This window comes from Suncus etruscus, chromosome 7, assembly GCF_024139225.1.
Source record: "Suncus etruscus isolate mSunEtr1 chromosome 7, mSunEtr1.pri.cur, whole genome shotgun sequence".
NCBI lineage: Eukaryota > Metazoa > Chordata > Mammalia > Eulipotyphla > Soricidae > Suncus > Suncus etruscus.
The window spans coordinates 91,823,176-91,842,471 of record NC_064854.1 but is presented as its reverse complement, the minus strand read 5'-3'; the positions used below and the strand labels follow the sequence as shown (position 1 = coordinate 91,842,471).

Sequence of the window (19,296 nt, the reverse complement as noted above, 5' to 3'; positions counted from 1 at the left end):
TGGTAGAGCTTGTGGCTGGTGTGTGGGCCACTCTTCCATGATGAGAGAGAAATAAGTGTGGTCTGGGTTAACATCTGGTGACACTCTTCTATACCACAGTACTGGCTCACAGTAATGTCTTTTATGGTTACTTCTTTATCAGGGTTGCCTTGATAGCTCTCAAAGGTCCCTTTGATTCCATGTTGCTCCTTTTAGATTCATTGCAAAATTATCTTGTCAGTTGTTAATTTATTTTCGGTACTTTCAATCTTCTGCCATTGTCCAAATTTTTTATTCATCTCATCTTGGAGCAAACAGATTTAAACTTCAGCGATAGTTACTCTGCTACTGGGGCCTTATGGTGAGTTTTTTCATTTCACATACAAATTTTTTATTTCTAACATTTTTAGTTGTAATTTTCTCATATGTGTTCTTCACTACTCTGTTTTATTGAATGACTATTCCATTACATCTTAAGCTCCAAAATAAAACTCAACATTTTTTTTAAAGATTTGATTAGAGAGGATTCACAATTAGTTATTACTGGTATAGTCTTTAGAGATACCTTACTTACCCAATAAGTATGGTGTGATTCTGACTTGCTTTCCCATTTCACTTCTGCAATTTAGAGGTGTTTCTTGTGTGTTATGTGGCCATGCAACTAAGGTTAGGATATTTTATGCTTATAGTAATATATGCAGAGGTGAAGATATATATGGTCGCAAAGCAGTCTCGTGCTTCATAGGAGTCCCAACCTGAAGCAAAAAAATGGTAATGCTAAGTAACAAACAGGGCTCCAAGTACTGTAATACCTCACTTTCTTGAGACCAGGGCTAGGCAGAGCCAAGCCAAGGTGGACACCTTTCATCCTGAGTAACAAGTATAGTTCTTATGTTTCAGTTTTTTGGGAACAAAGCAGGAAAAAACCAATAGTAGTAGAATTTTAAACATAACTTATTTTTCAGCAGGGCAACATCTCTTTGATTTATATACTTCCAAGATCACTAATTTGAATAAATGAATTAAGGAAAAATATGTGTACCCCTTGTTTTGTGGACAAATGTTTTCTCAGATCTCACCATTTAAAAAGTAACTTCCCACTCTTTTTTAAACACAGGATGATAAACTGAGATTTCAAGGTCCATGATGAAATTTTTTGTCCTCAATACATTACTACCTGCTTATTTGACTGTGAATGAAAAATAAACTGCTGACTTTTTCACAGGTCCCATTTTATTTAAAGGTATACCTTTCGGAAAATTTTTGTTATTCAACCCAAGCTATAACATAAAAATCTTAGATAAATTTAGCATAAGGATTAAGATAAAGTACAGTGGATTAAAAACTTACCTAGCACACAGCCAGCCCTGGTATGCACATAGTAACCTAAGAATTACCAATTATGATCCCTGAGCACAGATCCTGAAATTAAATCCTGAGTACTGCTAGTTGTCCAAAAACTAAACCGAAAATAAAGCCAAAATATATCAGCCTTACCTATATAGCAAAGATAGCCCTGGTAGGTGTAATGTGGAATCATACTTTTGCTTTTGGGACATTTATAATTGGCTTACGTGGGTGCTCATATATAGGAGCAAGTGAGTTGAAGGGATCTTTAGAAATCACATCCCTGGTTTGTTCCAGTATCCTACTTTGGTAAACACTAATAGACCCCCACCTCCATTATTTATCTATAAAAAATTATTGAGAACAGGATATCTAATTTTGATGATAAAATGTGATGGAGGTAGGGTGTTTGTCTTGCATGAGGCTGAGTTGAACTTGATCTCTAGCACCCCATCTTGTCTTCTGAATCCTGCCACAAAAGATTCCTCAGTACAGAGCCAGGGGTAAACTATGAACACCACTAGGGCAGCCCAACATCTCACACAGACATACAAAGTGATCATTTTGTATCTGTTTAATTTATTCCTGATAAGTCTTTATATGTCACTGTCATTTAACTTTGATATTGCTGAATAACTTCTATTGTAGCACACAAAATTGATTTTGGTGCTTTGAAAAGAAGCATTAGGAAATAAGAATGTTCTTTTCTGGAAAAATTTTTAATAAAAAGTGTAATGAATATTAAAGTGACAGGCTAAATCGTTAAAGAATAATATCAAAGAATAATATTCTCAAACTAGAACTTCCAGGACCAATTGTCAAACCCACTCATAAAAATGAGTCATGCCACAAAGCTCACCACATAGAGTGATGAGTGTAGTTAGAGAAATAACTACACTGAGAACTATCATAATAATGTGAATGAATGAGGGAAGTAGAAAGCCTGTCTCGAGTACAGGTGTGGGTGGGTGGGGAGGAGAAAGATCTGGGAAATTGGTAGTGGGAATCTTGCATTGGTGAAGGGGGTGTTCTTTACATGACTGTAATCATACAACTACAATCATATTTGTAATCACGGTGTTTAAATAAAGATAATTTAACAATAAAAAAGAGAGAAATAAAAATGAGTCATGCTCACTCAAAAAAGAAGCTAATATTTAAATAAGAAATGCTTTACATATTTTATTAAAAGTGCGCTCATTTCTTTATAGCTGGAAGAATTATATTTAAGAAAGATAAAAATTAGTGAATATTGTTAAATCTTATCATTAGAACCTATTCAGTCCAGGATTCAGGCAATACTTACTTATAAGCAAAAGTAGAATCAACTGGTATCAGACACATCCAGCACGAAAACACTAGGGACAAACAACAACAGAAAAAAAAAGACCAGGTTACTTAACTAATATAAGAAGCTGGAGAGTTGGGGTACCAGGTAACAGCCGCAGTTCAAATTAGAACAGAAAATAAATTTCAAAGTAATAAGGCAAGCCAAGGTTACATGAACATGTAAAGTGGAACTTTGAAAGAGACAAGCACAGGTGAATATACTGTTAAATATATTGTTTGAAAGGCAGATCATGAATACAATAGAGAAAAATATAGGTTAAAGAGTAAGTTCACCCAAATAATATCCATTAGATACAAAAAAGGGTATGATGAGTGCACATGTGTTGTCTTAATATAAATTAATGAGTCCTATTGTTGGTAGGGGGATGGTGAGGTCCCTCTGGGCTCGACCTGGCTCTCGCAGCCCCTTTGGTCTGGCAGATCTGAAGGTTGCAGGATGAAGGCGGAGAGATTCACAAAGCAGTCAGATGAAGTTTCAGGAGTCAGCCAACTTTATTTCACAGTCCCTACCACCATGCACACCTCCTCACATGGCCTCTTATACTAAACATTTTCCTAACAGCTACTTCTCTACATCTTTTGGCTCTCTCTCTCGGCCTCTGTCTCCCTTTCAGCTGCTTTTTCCAGGCTTCCTAACTGGCTTCCAGGCTGACTAACTCCCTTTGGTGATGCTACTGCTGCTGCTTCTTTGATGATGCTCAATTGCTAATGCTGAATCTATGCTGAATCTCTGATGACAATGCCTCTCAACAACACACATGCACATAAGAATCTCACAATAGAGCTCTACTTTGCAGGCCCTGCTTTTCAATTACTAAAATTACAAATATTCTTATTCTCTAGTATATTTTACATATACTTTCTTTTAAGAGATTGATAAGAATAATTTCTATGATCATTAAACAGATGAAACAATGAAAAAATAGGATTAAGATTATAGCTTATAAGCATTATCAACACATGTTAATTCTTTTCTCTTGCACTGCCTAAAATATATTAATTCTTCAAAAACATTGCTGGCAGCAGCTGAGATAGTGCAGAGATGAAACTTCTGATAAGCATGAATAGGATGCTGGATTTGATCCCTAGCTCTGAATGGCTTCCACACTCGAAGGAGCCAATTGGTCTCAGGATCATTGAGTTAAAAAAGGTCAAAACTAAATATCCAAGCCAAACTCAATGACAAGAGAATCAAGAGACTCAAACTATAACAAGCTAAACACAAAACGAACTTATTACACTGGTAGACCAGGGGCAAAGGGTGGAGGTATGGGGTGCATGCTGAGAACTCCGGTTGAGGGAGGTCAACATTGGTGGTGGGAATGGCCTTAATTCACTGTCACTATATTCTGATATGCAACTATAAAAGACTTGTAATTCAAAATGGTCTCAATGAAGATAAATAAATAAGAAACATCGTTGAATGTGGAAGATGGAAATGGCTTATGAAAGATACTTTTCTAGGGGATACCAACACCTAGAATTTCCTTTCTTTTTTTTGTGAGGGACCACACCTGCCTATACTCAAGCAACTTCTGGCCCTCTACTCAGATGAGTTTGGAGAACCTATGGAATGTTGGAATTAAACTTGGTGGGTCTTATGCAAGACAAGCACCCCACCCACTATACTATAGGTCTGTTATCGCTACCCTCATTTTTTAATCCTTCAGATTAAATCCTCCAATATTGACTCTTTTTTCCAGAGTCCCAAAGGATTTCTAAAAACACTTTCCATGCAAGTGTGAGGCTACAACTTCAATATCTATTGCCACCCATATATGCAGAGATATGCCCAGGACACTCTACTATTTGAGATGCTTTGAGAGTGTCACTCTAAAACAACTGGCATGGGGCTGGGAGATGGCTCAAACAGAGATAGCTATTTGAGAGAGGCTTGGAATTTGAGCATTCACTGACCTATAAGCACAGTCCCTATAAAGTGTGCACCTATGTCAAATAGCAAGGTTGGACAGTTTCCCCACAAAAGATTACTAGTTTGTTAGTGCTACCACTAAATAGCACTAGCACAAAACTTCACAAGGACAAGCATAAAATGATCTTTTAGTGGTTTTTGGTGATGCTGGTTTCAAATACAAAAAAAAAATAAAAAATAAATAAACTGAATCTTAGATTTGAACAAAAAATAAAGCAAATCAGATCCTATCTGAGGCAAAAACATATCTTGTCAGAGAATTGGTCATCAATTTCCAGAAATATCTTCTGACCAAAAATTTGTGTAGACTGTGGCATGAAATGTTTTCCAAAGTGATGACATTCTGAGGATTGATTATTGAGGATTGATTATTCTGAGGATTGAGTATTGGGTTAGGTTCTGTTCTGTTTGTTTGCTTAACGATTATTAATTTTTAATTGGGCACTGGGTACTTTTTCTGAAAACAGAAAGTTAACCAAATAAATCTGGTAATTTCTGATTTACAAGGTAAATTAGATTGGTAGAATATTTGAAGGATACTCATGCTTCATATTCAATTAATAAGTTTTAAAAAGTGAGATTGAGTGAGTTGATGTTGATGACTGTAGTGGAATATCATGTTTCCATATAGAAATAATTTCAAAGGCTGAAATTCTATACCAAAGAGAGCAATAATGGAAGTTTGAAGGTATATAACAATACGACTAACAGTACTTTGTCCTCTGATTTAAAGATATTGATACTGTATTAAAACTGTACTTCAGGAAAAACTATGAATAATGTTTTCAAATTTTCCATATTATTACTTTTGAAAATAACACACAAGAAGAAACAAACTTATACATGTCATTATTCAAAATTACATTCTAAGAGCTAGCTGTCAATTTATTTGATCATCTCCATATTTCTCAGTACCACAGAAAACAAACATTCCTACTAAAATATGTTATACACTTTTCTGAAAACTACACTGTATGCAATACAGCATATGAAAATGATAACATAGATTTTAATGCAAGGTTAAAATTTTAGCACAAACAAAAGCAACCCTAGTATGTATTATGGTTAAAAAAAAAACCTAATAAACCAGGGGCTGGAGAGGTGGTGCTAGAGGTAAGCTGTCTGCCTTGCAAGAACTAGCTAAGGAAGAGCTGCAGTTTGATCCCCCGGCATCCCATATGGTCCCCCCAAGCCAGGGGCAATTTCTGAGTGCTTAGACAGGAGTAACCCCTGAGCATCAAATGGGTGTGGCCCAAAAACCCAATATAAATAAATATAAAAAACTAATAAACCAGATTATATTTTAATATAGTTAAATTGTCTTTAACCTTAAAATAAAGATGACAATATTTATGAAAGCAGATGTAGAGTAGGGCCTAGGCAATGTGTAAAAATCAAATTAAAATATATAGAAGTCAAAGTAAAAATGTTTTCCTCTACCTAAGTATTTGTAAGACAAAACAACTGGTCAAACTCAACCCAGATTTAAAAATTGGACATCTTTCCCCCCAACACCTAGGGTGTTCAGCTATATGAGTTTCTTGTGTATGTTCAGCTCTAATTTCTTCCTATAAAAAATAAACATATATATATAAAAAAACTGCCTTTTAAAAAGGCAACTTCTACTTCCTAATGATATCAATACTCCATGATTGATTTTTACTAAGATTTTCTGTGTATTCAAACATACTCTGCAGTAAATCAATTTTATTTAACTTTATATATCAATAAGAGAAAATCAAATTACATTACACAGAGTTAAAGGCCCAACATTTATTTAAAAATATCTTGGGTGCTGCTTCAATGATTCTGTCTCTGTGTTAATTATATTAACCTCAAACAAATACCATGGTAGGTAATTCTCAGCTCCCCTCTAGAAAGCAAAAGTTTTCCTCTCAATGACTCTGAGACATCATTTAGCAATATTATGTGGTATCAGTCAACATTATGAGAGATCTCAATAAAAGTGAATTTCAACTACTAAAAACAGGAAATTAAAACATATCCTTGTTGAAATTATATTGAGAAATTTATGAACTAGTCTTTTCATTAATTCTAATTCTCTTTTACTCATAGTAAAAGTAACATAAAAAGTAACTCATAAGTGGCATAAGAGATGTCATGGCAATTCAGGTTGCTGTCAATTTAACCAGAAATACTAAAATTTTGTTATTTACTACTTTGTCCAATATTTTTCTACACATACAGAATCTATTCAATACAAAATTTTTTCTACATGGAACTAAGAAACAAAATACAAAATAGCTAATTAAAAACTATTATAACACTATCTATCTGAACCAATAATACATAAATGTGTAGAGGTACACAGGTATATAATTTGTTTCTTTTTTTTTTCAAAAGAGATATGATAACAAAGCACACATATAATAAATCCTGACCTGAATACTGTTAAGGTTGCAGCCTCTAGAAAGTGGGAATTGTGAGATACAGGATTTCAAACATGATCATATTTTAAATTTCCATTATTAAAACATTACCATTTATGCAGTTATTTTTCAAATAAAAAATAGTGTAGATTTTAATTTATACCTAATGTAAGCTAAAGTAGTACTTATTTAAGCTTCTAGTGTATTTAAATATATAATTCAGTTATCAGCTGAACATTTTCCTCCAAAACAATCCATCTTGAGAGAATCTGAAAATGTAAATAAGCAACTATAGAAACAAGGTAAAAGTTTGTACTAATCTATTTTAGGTATTGGTTTTGGTTTTGGGGCTACACCCGGTGATGCTCAGTGGTTACTCCTGGCTATGCACTCAGAAACTGCTCCTGGTTTGAGGGGACTGTATGGGATGCTGGGGGTTCAACCTGCAGTCCATTCTAGGTCAGCCACATGAACGGCCCTACCACTGTGCCACTGCTCTGGCCTCAGTTGTTATATTTTTATTTGGGGGGTTTTATCCACCAATGCTCTGGAATTATCTCTGGTTCTGTACTTAGGAATCACACTTGGTGGGGTAGGAAGCCCAAATGGAATGACAAGAGATTAATCTGAGTAGTCCATATGCAAGGCAAGTGGCCTACCTACTGTACTAAAACTCTAGGTCATATTTTGCTGTGCCTATATTATACTAGCCTCCAACCCTTAGATCTTACACAACAAAGAGGAACTAAGTTCAAACCTTATATAAAATAAGCACATTGAAATGTTCTACCCTGAAAGAGAATTTTATGGTATTTTCACAGTTAAGTTGTCTGTACAGTGGTGAAGTGAAATATAAAAATATGGAAATGGAAAACGGTAATGCAAGCACATTAAGAATATAATGTCGGGGCCAGTGCGGTGGTGCTAGAGGTAAAGTGTCTGCCTTGCCAGAGCTAGCCTAGGACGGAACGTGGTTCAATACTCCAGCGTCCCATATGGTCCCCCAAGCCAGGAGTAACCCCTGAGCATCAATGGGTGTGACCCAAAAACCAAAAACCAAAAAAAAAAAAAAAAAAAAAAGAATATAATGTCATAAATGGAGAGACAGGCAACCAATTTCAGCCTGTTCAGGGATAGATAATTCTACTAGATCTTAGTATCATAGGTCTATGAAACAGTTATTAGGTTTATTAATTTAAAAATATTGATAAACTATTGTGTGTAAAATGTGAAAGTACTGATTAATCCTTGACTTCATATGTTTTATCTACCATGAAGATGTGATAAAAACAAATTAATAAATGAGGATATCATAAAGTAAAAATGCTATGGTAAATATTACTATTGGGTACTAGAAAAAACTTAAGAGAAAATGGGGTAGGTGTCAGTGTTCTTTAGCCAGAAATCTATATAACCTGCAAGAACCAGGATTGAATTCAAACAAGAAAGAGAAAATCTATATTAGCTCAAATCTCTATAAAGGTGTGTATTACATTTTTGTTGGATTTGTAATATATTTATAAAATTTTAATTTCCAGTTCTGTTTCTAATAGTAGTACTATATCTCCTATTGACAAACCAATGCAAGTATAACTATAATACCTGTGAAAATCAGACAAATAAATAAAATATGACTTTCAAGTACTAAAAGTGGGAAAAACTAGCATAAAAATTCAACTAAATAGTGTTTAAAGAACAGTCACAAGTTCAATGATAAAGAGAAAGGTAACATTTTATACAAATTGTCAATGCTGAGGCTAGAGAAATAGCACAGGACGTAGGGCCACTGCCTTGCACATGGCTAAGCCAAGTTCAATCTTAGACATTCCACAGTCTCATTACCACCACCAGGAGTGACTCCTGAGTGAAGAACCTAGAGAAAGCCCTGATAACTTCAGAGTGTGGCATCAAAACTAAAACAATTTTCAATATTACAATCTTGATTAAATAAAGAAGAGTTCAAGGAAACCATAGTAGGTAAGGAAAAATAAAGTCACAATAAAATAACCCTGAATCTGTATAAAAATCTATCCAAATGTATAGTTGTGTCCTAAACTATTCATGCAGGTAACAGACTTAAAAGATCCCAGCTAATACTAAATAAAATGGAAATTTCAGCTGAAGGAGGAGTTCTGGGTTTCAATTCAGTCATAACTATGCAAAGCATCAAAGCAAGATAAATACAATAGAAAATAAATACAACCAATATCCTATAAAAAATACAGGAATATCCACAGTTTTTAGTATGTGACATTCAAGTTGCAGATAGAGTAACAGCAACACCACAACAAAAAGGAACCTACTCTTGAAATTAATCAAAAGAAGAATTAGATGCTAAAATAAACATGAGATTTTAACCACGTTTTTTAAAATTTCTATTGTGGTCTAAGTGAATTACAAATATTTTACAGTAATTTCAAACAAATGATCATATAATGATCTAGTCTTGGTACCATCCATTTCCCCCCTCAAATTCTGAGGCTGATCAAGGTGATAACAGTAATGTGGTTCTGTTGGAGATATAGGAAAAGATATGGGGAAGAAAAGATAAAAACAAAACAAAACAAAACAAAAAACAAAGAAAAAAAGAGAAAAACTAGGAGGAGTCTGTTTAGGTGTAATAAATATCCATTTAGAAGAAGAAAGGAAAAAAAGAAGAAAAAGGTAAGAAAACAAAACCAAAAACCAAAACAATAAGGCAGTACCAAAAGAAGTATATAAAGAATAAAAAAAGAATAAACCGAAAATCAAAACCACAAAATCATCAACTATGAAGAAACAATGAAACAAACAAGCAAAAAACCAGACCAACAGCTACTTTAAAAAAGGTTGTTTCTTCTTTCCTTTTTTTTTTTTCCCATAGGCACAGTAAATATTGGGGAAACTAGAATGGGAATTCCCTTGGCCTAAGAGATACACGGTTTCTCCACCCTTGAAGCATACTGCCATGGGAACAACTACAAGCCCATACTCTCTCATTTTCAAACCCAAAGGTCTTTTTTTTTTTAGTTTTTTATTTTTAATTATGAGAACAAACATGCAAAGAAAGAGGACAAGGTAAAGTTACAGTGGAAGGACAATCACCCATAAACAGAATTCTCAGAAATCCCCTTGCTGATATCTGCACTTTGAACTTTCAGCCAAAGAACATTAAGAAAAATAAAACAGAACCCATGTACAATTACTTTGTCCCACAAGTCCCCAGATTGTAATACATAATATTTCTTAGCAGCACACAAAGTAATCTAAAGCCATAACACTTACGTAACTCCTTAAACATTGAAGGCAAAGTACTTTTTTACATTTCCATGCACATGCATATTAGTTTAAGTTAACCTCAAAAGTTTAAGTGGGTTGTTTTTCTTAAGGATTAGAGTCAAAGGAGCACAGTAAAAACGGTGTTAGAGTGGCAATTGTTGTTTGCATAGGCCCACCAAAATATGAGGGATACGGAAAGAAAAAGTCTTGACCTAAATACAAGGAGACCTCTGAAGTTTCCTGGCATAAGACCAACTCTAGACTCCAGGCAAACTAGTTTGTTCAATCCAAGTCATTGTCTGTAGTGCCATTACACTTTTATTATTCACACAGTCTCTGTCGTTGGATCATGTTTCTGTATTAAAGATCCTGGTATCTGCATATCCTACATTGCAGTCAGGATGGTGCAGAGCATCCTCTAGTTACACCTCACAATTAAATGGCAATGCAGAGAGCCCTGTCCTGTAAGCAGGTCGTTGTTGTTGTCGAGTCTTCTTAGTGTTAAGGGAAGTCTCTTTTGAGCAGGTCGATGTCAGAGTAGTGGTAGGGTCTTCACTGGTAGAGCATTGCTTCCAGGTGTTGTTATAAAAAACCCTGGATGTTTTGTAGATAGCTTCAGTGGTTCAGGGGTGAATGGAGGATGCCATTCTTCTGAGGCTTGTGCCTGGTCATTATATCAATGTTTAGGGTGTAAAGTCCCATTGCACTACAAGATTTGTGTGTTCCAATCTCTATTAGATAAGAACTTATTTGTATGTATAGTATTTTCCCATTTTAATGTGCCTATGCAAACAAAGAACAATGTCATGTGGCACTATTGGCGCATATGGAGGCCGTAAAAACAAGTCCAACAATCCCCATGACGTGGTTCAATCATAAGCATTAAACTGAGAGACTCTTTCACCAAAATTCCTTATTGAAAAGCTCACAAAGAGAAGAAAAGATAAAAAGTAAGTAGAATCGCCACTGTAAAAAAAATACTTAGTAAGAGTTATAGCTGTTAAAGAAAATACACATAAAATATTCAAAAGACATATGTGTCCATTTTATGCCTTTAAAATAGTTGGGAGTTGTTAAATCCAATGCACGACTTTGGTCTGTGATTAGGACTGTGCAGTACTGAAGTTAAAGCGAGTAAATGTGGGGTACTGATGGTTGGGAGTGAGAGAATTAAGGAGTAATAATGAGCTTTGTAGGGGTGTGCAAAAGGGCAGAATCTGTTGGGGCAAGTTAAGAACTGACAGAAAGAGGGTTAATTAAGAGGAAGATAACGAATCTGTATTGGGAGATGAGGAAGTAGAAGAGGCTCTGGTGTGGGGGAGGGGCAATATATCAGAGGGGCTAAATACATTGTATAGGTGAATTGTTTATGGATTAGGCTTGGCAGTCAGAGAGGACTACTGAATAGGAAGTCACGTCTACATATACTAGAGCATTCCATTTTTTCCTAGAAACAATCAAGAATTAAGAACATTTTTGGGTGAAGTTAAAAAGTATATATGTGCCTGTGCACTTCTGAAAATGAATACTAGTAAGAAAAGAACCCTTGAATGGGGTCCAGCATGCATACAACAGGAGTTTGTTTCCCCAATCCTCCCCCCAGGCCCCGATTTACCAGGCTTGGCCCTGAAGACCAGTCTGGCATGGGGGAATCACAGTCCCCTGGACTAAGTGGTCAGCCCAGGGGGCCTATGGCTAGCTCTCCTGCCCAGAGCCCCCAACATACCAGTGGAAGACACCCAGAGTCCTGGCATGTGGAGTCTTCTGAGTGCAGCTCCTGCCTCTGTAGTTTGTGTATGCATAGAGGAGGGGTTCCTCTTCCCCCACCCTCCCCCCAAGGCCCGATTTACCAGGCCCAGCCCTGAAGACCAGTCTGGCGTGGGGGGATCTCAGTCCCCTGGACTAAGTGGTCAGCTCCGGCAAACTTAAGGTCTTTTTATGGTGCCAGGAAACTTTCTGCTCATTTGTGGATGATGACATCCCGCCTCTATAACTAGGGATCTTGTTATTTGCTAAAGTAATAGGGCAAAGGCTAGGAAGAGTTTTTCTTTATGGTCCTATAAATTCTGTTCCATCACTGTTGTTGTAATCGGTCTTCTGTTATTAGTGGCCTTGGTTTTTGCTCATATCCAAAGACAAAGCCTAAGTCTAGAATATAGTCTTTCAACATGGTTCCAGAAGTTCTGCTCAGTTGCAGTTGTCAAAGTCAAACCTCTGGAATTAGAGATCTTGGTTTTTCTACAAATCCTAGGTGGAGGCCTAGGCTAGGAATAGCCTCATTGGTGCCTCGATAGGTTCTATACAGTGCACAATTTCCAAAGTCAGTCTTCTGTAGATCTTAAGCACTTCAATAAGCATACTCATGGTTATGATGTTCAGACCGGGCTCACCAGTGTACAGGTTCATAACCTTAGAGATTAGATTCAAGAAAATGACACCCATAAAAGGGCTGGATTTTGGTGAGATGATTTCAGGCCTTTCTGGATGGGTTACAACATTTTGGATTTGTCAGTTGGTCTCTTGTTGGTTTGCAGATAGGACTAAAAATGGTAAATATAAATACTGCGATTTGTTTGATGGGAATGTATATGTTGGTTTTCTTTGTTATGTTACATTATAAGAATTCAGAGACGATAAAAATGCAGGCATAAAATTATAAAATAGCTAACTACAGATAAATGTTCACAAACAATAAAAAGAATGCTAGAAATAATTGAGAATGAAAATGCAAATTATCAGAATTTTATTGCTTTTAAAACACATAGATGAGTGAGATTATTCTGTGTCACTCTCTCCCTCTGACTTATTTCACACAGCATAATAGATTCCATATACATCCATGCATAAAAAAGTTCATGAGATCATCTCTCCTGATGACTGCATAATATTCCATTGTGTATATGTACCACAGTTCCTTATTTTTAATTTTTTACTTAAACAACTTTATTACATGATTTTGTTTGGGTTTCAGTCATGTAAAGAACACCACCCATCACCAGTGCAACATTTCCATCACCAATGTCCCAAATCTCCCTCCTCCCCACCAAACCCCCACCTGTACTCTAGACAGGCTTTCTATTTCCATCGTACATTCTCATTATTTGGATAGTTCAAAACAGTTATCTAACTAAACTCATCCCTGTTTGTGGTGAGCTTCATGGGATGAGCTGTAACTTCCAGCTCTTTTCTCTTTTGTGTCTGAAAGTTATTATTGCAAGAATGTCTTTCATTTTTCTTAAAACCCATAGATGAGTGAGACCATTCTGCATCTTTCTCTCTGACTTATTTTACTCAGCATAATAGATTCCGTGTACATCCATGTTTAGGAAAATTTCATGACTTCATCTCTCCTGACAGCTGCATAATATTCCATTTGTATATGTACCACAGTTTCCTTAGCCATTCATCTGTTGAAGGGTATCTTGGTTGTTTCCAGAGTCTTGCTATGGTAAATAGTGCTGCAATGAATAAAGATGTAAGGAAGGAATTTTTGTATTATATTTTTGTGTTCCTAGGGTATATTCCTAGGAGTGGTATAGCTGGGACATGTGGGAGCTCGATTTCCAGTTTTTGGAGGAATCTCCATATTGCTTTCCATAAAGGTTGAACTAGATGGCATTCTCACAAGCAGTGGATAAGAATTCCTTTCTCTCCACATCCCCGCCAACACTGCTTGTTCTCATTTTTTGTGATGTGTGCCAATCTCTGGGGTGTGAGATGGTATCTCATAGTTGTTTTGATTTGCATCTCCCTGTTGATTAGTGATGTGAAGCATTTTTTCATGTGTCTTTTGGCCATTTGTATTTCTTCTTTGTCAAAGTGTCTGTCCATTTCTTCTCCCCATTTTTTATGGTATTAGATGTTTTTTTCTTGTAAATTTCTGTCAGTGCCTTGTATATTTTGGAGATTAGCCCCTTGTCTGATGGTTATTTGGTGAATAGTTTCTCCCACTCAGTGGGGGGCTCTTGTATCCTGGGCGATATTTCTTTTGTGGTGCAGAAGGTTCTGAGTTTAATATATTCCCATCTGTTAATCTCTACTTTCACATGCTTGGAGAGTCCAGTTTCCTCTTTGAAGATGCCTTCAGTCTCAATGTCCTGAAGTGTTTTACCTACATGTTGTTCTATATATCTTATGGTTTCGGGTCTGATATTGAGGTCTTTCATCCATTTGGATTTAACCTTCGTACATGATGTTACCTGGGGGTCTAAGTTCAATTTTTTGCAAATGGCTAGCCAGTTGTGTCAATACCACTTGTTGAAAAGACTTTCTTTGCTCCATTTAGAATTTCTTGCTCCTTTATCAAAAATTAGGTGATTCTATGTCTGGAGAACATTCTCTGAGTATTCAAGCTTAATCCACTGATCTGAGGGCCTGTCTTTAGTCCAATACCATGCTGTTTTGATAACTATTGCTTTGTAGTACAGTTTAAAGTTGGGGAAAGTAATTCCTCCCATATTCTTTTTCCCAATGATTGCTTTAGCTATTCTAGGGTGTTTATTGTTCCAAATGATTTTCAAAAGTGCCTGATCCACTTTTTTGAAGAATGTCATGGGTATCTTTAGAGGGATCGCATTAAATCTGTACAATGCTGATCCAGGACCAAAGGTGGTTGGTTCGAATCCAGTTGTCCCATATGGTCCCCCGTGCCTGCCAGGAGCTATTTCTGAGCAGACAGCCAGGAGTAACCCCTGAGCACCGCCAGGTGTGGCCCAAAAACAAAAAAAAAATCTGTACAATGCTTTGAGGAATGTTGCCATTTTAATGATGTTAATCCTGCCAATCCATGAGCAGGGTATGTGTTTCCATTTTTGCGTGTCCTCTCTTATTTCTTGCAGCATAGTTTTATAGTTTTCTTTGTATAGGTCCTTCACATTTTTAGTCAAGTTGATTCCAAGATATTTGAGTTTGTGTGGCACTATTGTGAATGGGGTTGTTTTCTTAATGTCCATTTCTTCCTTATTACTATTGGTGTATAGAAAGGCCATTGATTTTTGTGTGTTAATTTTGTAGCCTGCCACCTTGCTATATGAGACTATTGTTTCTAGAAGCTTTTTATTAGAGACTTTAGGGTTTTCTAGGTAGAGTATCATGTCATCTGCAAACATCGAAAGCTCGATTTCTTCCTTTCCTATCTGGAGTCCCTTGATATCTTTTTCTTGCCTAATCGCTATAGCAAGTACTTCCAGTTCTATGTTGAAGAGGAGTGGTGAGAGATAACAGCCTTGTCTTGTGCCAGAATTTAGAGGAAAAGCTTTCAGTTTTTCTCCATTGAGGACAATATTTGCCTCTGGCTTGTGGTAGATGGCCTTAACTATACTGAAAAAGGTTTCTTCCATTCCCATCTTGCTGAGAGTTTTGATCAAGAATGGGTGTTGGATCTTATCAAATGCTTTCTCTGCATCTATTGATGTCATCATGTGATTTCTATTTTTCTTGTTGTTGATGTTGTGTATTATGTTGATATATTTACGGATGTTAAACCAGCCTTGCATTCCTGGGATGAAACCTACTTGTTCATAGTGGATGATCTTCTCTAATGAGGCACTGAATCCTATTTGCCAGGATTTTGTTGAGGATCTTTGCATCTATAGTCATCAGCAATATTGGCCTGTAATTTTCTTTTTTGGTAGCATCTCTGTGTGGTTTAGGTATAAAAGTGATGTTGACTTCATAAAAGCTATTTGGAAGTGTTCCTGATTTTTCAATTTCATGAAAGAGTCTTGCCAGGATTGGTAGAAGTTCCTTTTGAAAGGTTTGAAATAATTCATTAGTAAATCCATCTGGGCCTGGACTTTTGTTTTGGGACAGACATTTGATTACTGTCTTAATTTTCTCAATGGTGATGGGTGTGTTTAGATATGCTACATCCTCTTCATTCAACCATGGAAGATTATAAGAGTCCAAGAATTTATCCATTTCTTCCAGTGCAAAATTCCCATCACTGATTTCCAAATTCATCCTCTACCCACATCACCCCTACCTGTACTCTAGACAGGCTTTCTACTTCCTTAACTCATTCACATTGTTACGATAGTTCTCAGTGTAGTTATTTCTCTAACTACACTCGACCTTCCAGCCCTCCTCTTTTTGTCTCTGATGACTATTGTAAAAATGTCTATGTTTGTTAAAACTCATAGATGAGGGAGACTATTCTGCGTCTATCTCTCCCTCTGATTTATTTCACTCAACATAATGTATATTATGCAGCCATCAGAAGAAATGAATTCATGAAATTTTCCTATATATAGATGTACATGGAATTCATATTTTTTATTTTTGGGACAAATATGCAGTACTAAGAACTTATTCCTGTTTCTGTGCTTAGGAATCACTCCTGGTGTGGCTTGGGGCATCAAAAGGGATTCTAGAAATTGAATGATGTTAGTCAGAGCAAGTTTCTTACACGTTCCTTATCTTGCCCTAACCCCATAATTTTTAATTTTAATAAAGTATAACTTATCAATGATTTCACCTAGGCACTAGAATTTCTCCCATTTAACCATTTAGGATTTCTTTTTTACTTTTGTCATATTATCTTTTCAGAATAATAATAGGGACATAGTATTATCTCAATAATAGTTTAACAAATCTATTTAATAAATCAGTAATAATTGGAAATATACATAAATAAAATACTCCCCAACATTTCATTTAGGCAAAAAGTGTAAACATTTTTTAAATTTTATTAAATTTTCATTAGTTACAAAGGAATATTTAAAACATTTAAAATATAAGAAACATGCTGAGGACAAAAAAATTGTAAGAGACATGTAATAGAAACATAGTCCAGAAATAGGCCCATATATACTGATAATTCATTTTTGACAAATAATTTGAGATGAAAATTGAAAAGAAGGGAATTAATAATGTATGGTACTGATGAAACTAGGAATTCATCTTGAAAATAAAAGACAGAAATGAGCTTATGATATAATGTAAATTAAAACAAAATTATTATGAGTTGAATATAAGCCTAAATATGAAAAGTAAGAGTTAGAGTGAGTCACAACAGGTAGATAATAGTAGGTGACTATAGTAGGAAATTACATCAGACCATTACCTTGCATGAGGCCAAAAGGTATAAATTCCGATTACCAGCCTTGAGGAAAAACTGAAAGGTCTACTTTAAGATAAGAGAGACCAACAAACACAGCAAACTTGTCCACAAAGACAATAAATCCTATTACAATCATCTCCCTCAATGTCAGTGGACTAAATGCACCAAATAAAAGACAGAGAGTGGCAAAATGGGTCAAAAAGATGAACCCAACCATCTGCTGCCTACAAGAAAAACGCCTGAAAAGCCAGAACAAATATAGACTCAAAATCAAAGGCTGGAGGAAAAACATCCAAGCAAACAACACCCTTAAAAAAGCGGGGTGGCCATATTAATATCTGATTACACCAACTTTAGACTCAGAAAAGTTGTAAGGGACAAATATGGACACTTTGTACTAATCAAGGGATATGTGCAATGGAAGAAATCAGACTAATAAACATATATGCACAGAATAAGAGACTAGCAAACTAATACAATTATTGACAAATCTTAAAGAAGACATCAATAATAATGACAGAGACCAAATCCTAAAATGGAATACAGCAGGACAAACTAGTCTTGTGTGGCCGGATTTCATAAACTAAGGCATTGGTTAGCCCCAGAGCCCAAAGAAATACCAAAGTGTCCTATCAGTCAAACATTACAGGAAGCTTGTGACATCCTTGAAACTTTAATAACCTTGAGATGTTCCTGTGCTGCTTATGTAAAGATGGCATGTAAAGATTACCCACAAGATGACCTCTATAGTGCAGACTGTTCCATCCTGCCTTCTCTCCACCCCCTGTTAAATCGTGCTTAAAAGAAACCTGCCCAGTTCAATAAACAAACCTTGACAAGCCTCCAATTGCTTGGTTACCTTCTTTCCCTCCATTCTCTTTTCAGGCTGGTTAACCTCTGCACCCATGAATAACGGAGTCCTGCAGGACAGGGCATAATAGCACAATATTTGTAGGAGACCTCAACACAGCCCTGTCAACACTTGATAGATCAACCAGACTGAAACCCAACAAAAATACACTAGTCTTGAAAAGAGAAATGGAAGAAAGAGGACTAGTAGATATATATATAGGACACTCCATCCCCAGAAACCTGGATACACATTCTTTTCCAACATACATGGGTCATTCTCCAGGATAGACCACATGCTGGCACATAAAATATATATCCATAAAATCAAGAGGAAACAAATTTTGCAGGCTACCTTTGCTGACCACAAGGCTCTGAAGTTAGATGTGAACTACAAAGGGACACAGAAAAAGAAAAACTTTAACAATTGAAAATTAAACAGCCTGCTATTGAACAACCAGTGTGTCCGAGCTGAAATCAAAGAGGAAATCAGCACTTTCTTGGAAACAAATGATAATTAAGATACAAACTACAGAATCTATGGGGCACAGCAAAAACTGTCTGAGAGGAAAATGTATAGCTTTGCAAGCACACATCAGGAAGAAAAAAGGGGCATAACTAAATAGCTTATAGATGCAACTTATAAAATTAGAAAATGACCAACAAAAGGAATGAAAAATAGGGAGACAGAAGAAAATAACAAAGCTGAGAGCAGCAATCAATGAAGTGGAACCCCCCCCCCCAAATCGTAAAAACCAATGGAAGCAGAAGTTGGTTTTTGGAAAAAAATAAACAAGATTGATAGACTATTGGCAAAACTCACAAGAGGAGGCCTGATAACCCGTATTAGAAATGAAAAGGAGGAGATCACGACAGATATTGCAGAGATCCAAAGGGTAATCAGAGAATGCTTTAAGAAACTCTATGCTACTAAACATGAGAACCTGGAAGAAATAGATAAATTCTTGTACATTTATAACATTCCACGGTTCTGTAAGGAGGATGTAGCATATCTAAACAACCCCATCACTATGGAGGAAATTAAAACTGTAATCAAACATCTGCCTAAAATGAAAAGCCCATGGCCAGATGGATTCACTAATGAATTCTTTCAAACCTTTCAAGAGGAA

At 36.0% G+C, this 19,296-nt stretch overlaps 1 protein-coding gene across 9 annotated transcripts in view; it reads right to left on the bottom strand.

Moving 5' to 3' along the window:
• The window catches only part of ARHGAP44 (Rho GTPase activating protein 44), a 242,618-nt gene that overhangs the window by 191,072 nt on the left and 32,250 nt on the right, over positions 1 to 19,296 (bottom strand). Inside the window, exons 2-3 of one of the 9 annotated variants that reach the window (XM_049776841.1) lie at positions 2,633 to 2,684; positions 554 to 734 (exon numbers count right to left, since the gene is read on the bottom strand). The exons of the other annotated variants lie outside the window; for them this stretch is intronic. The gene's annotated coding sequence lies outside the window, so the exon portion shown is untranslated. The remainder of the gene's footprint in view (positions 1 to 553; positions 735 to 2,632; positions 2,685 to 19,296) is intronic. 9 annotated transcript variants of the gene reach the window in all.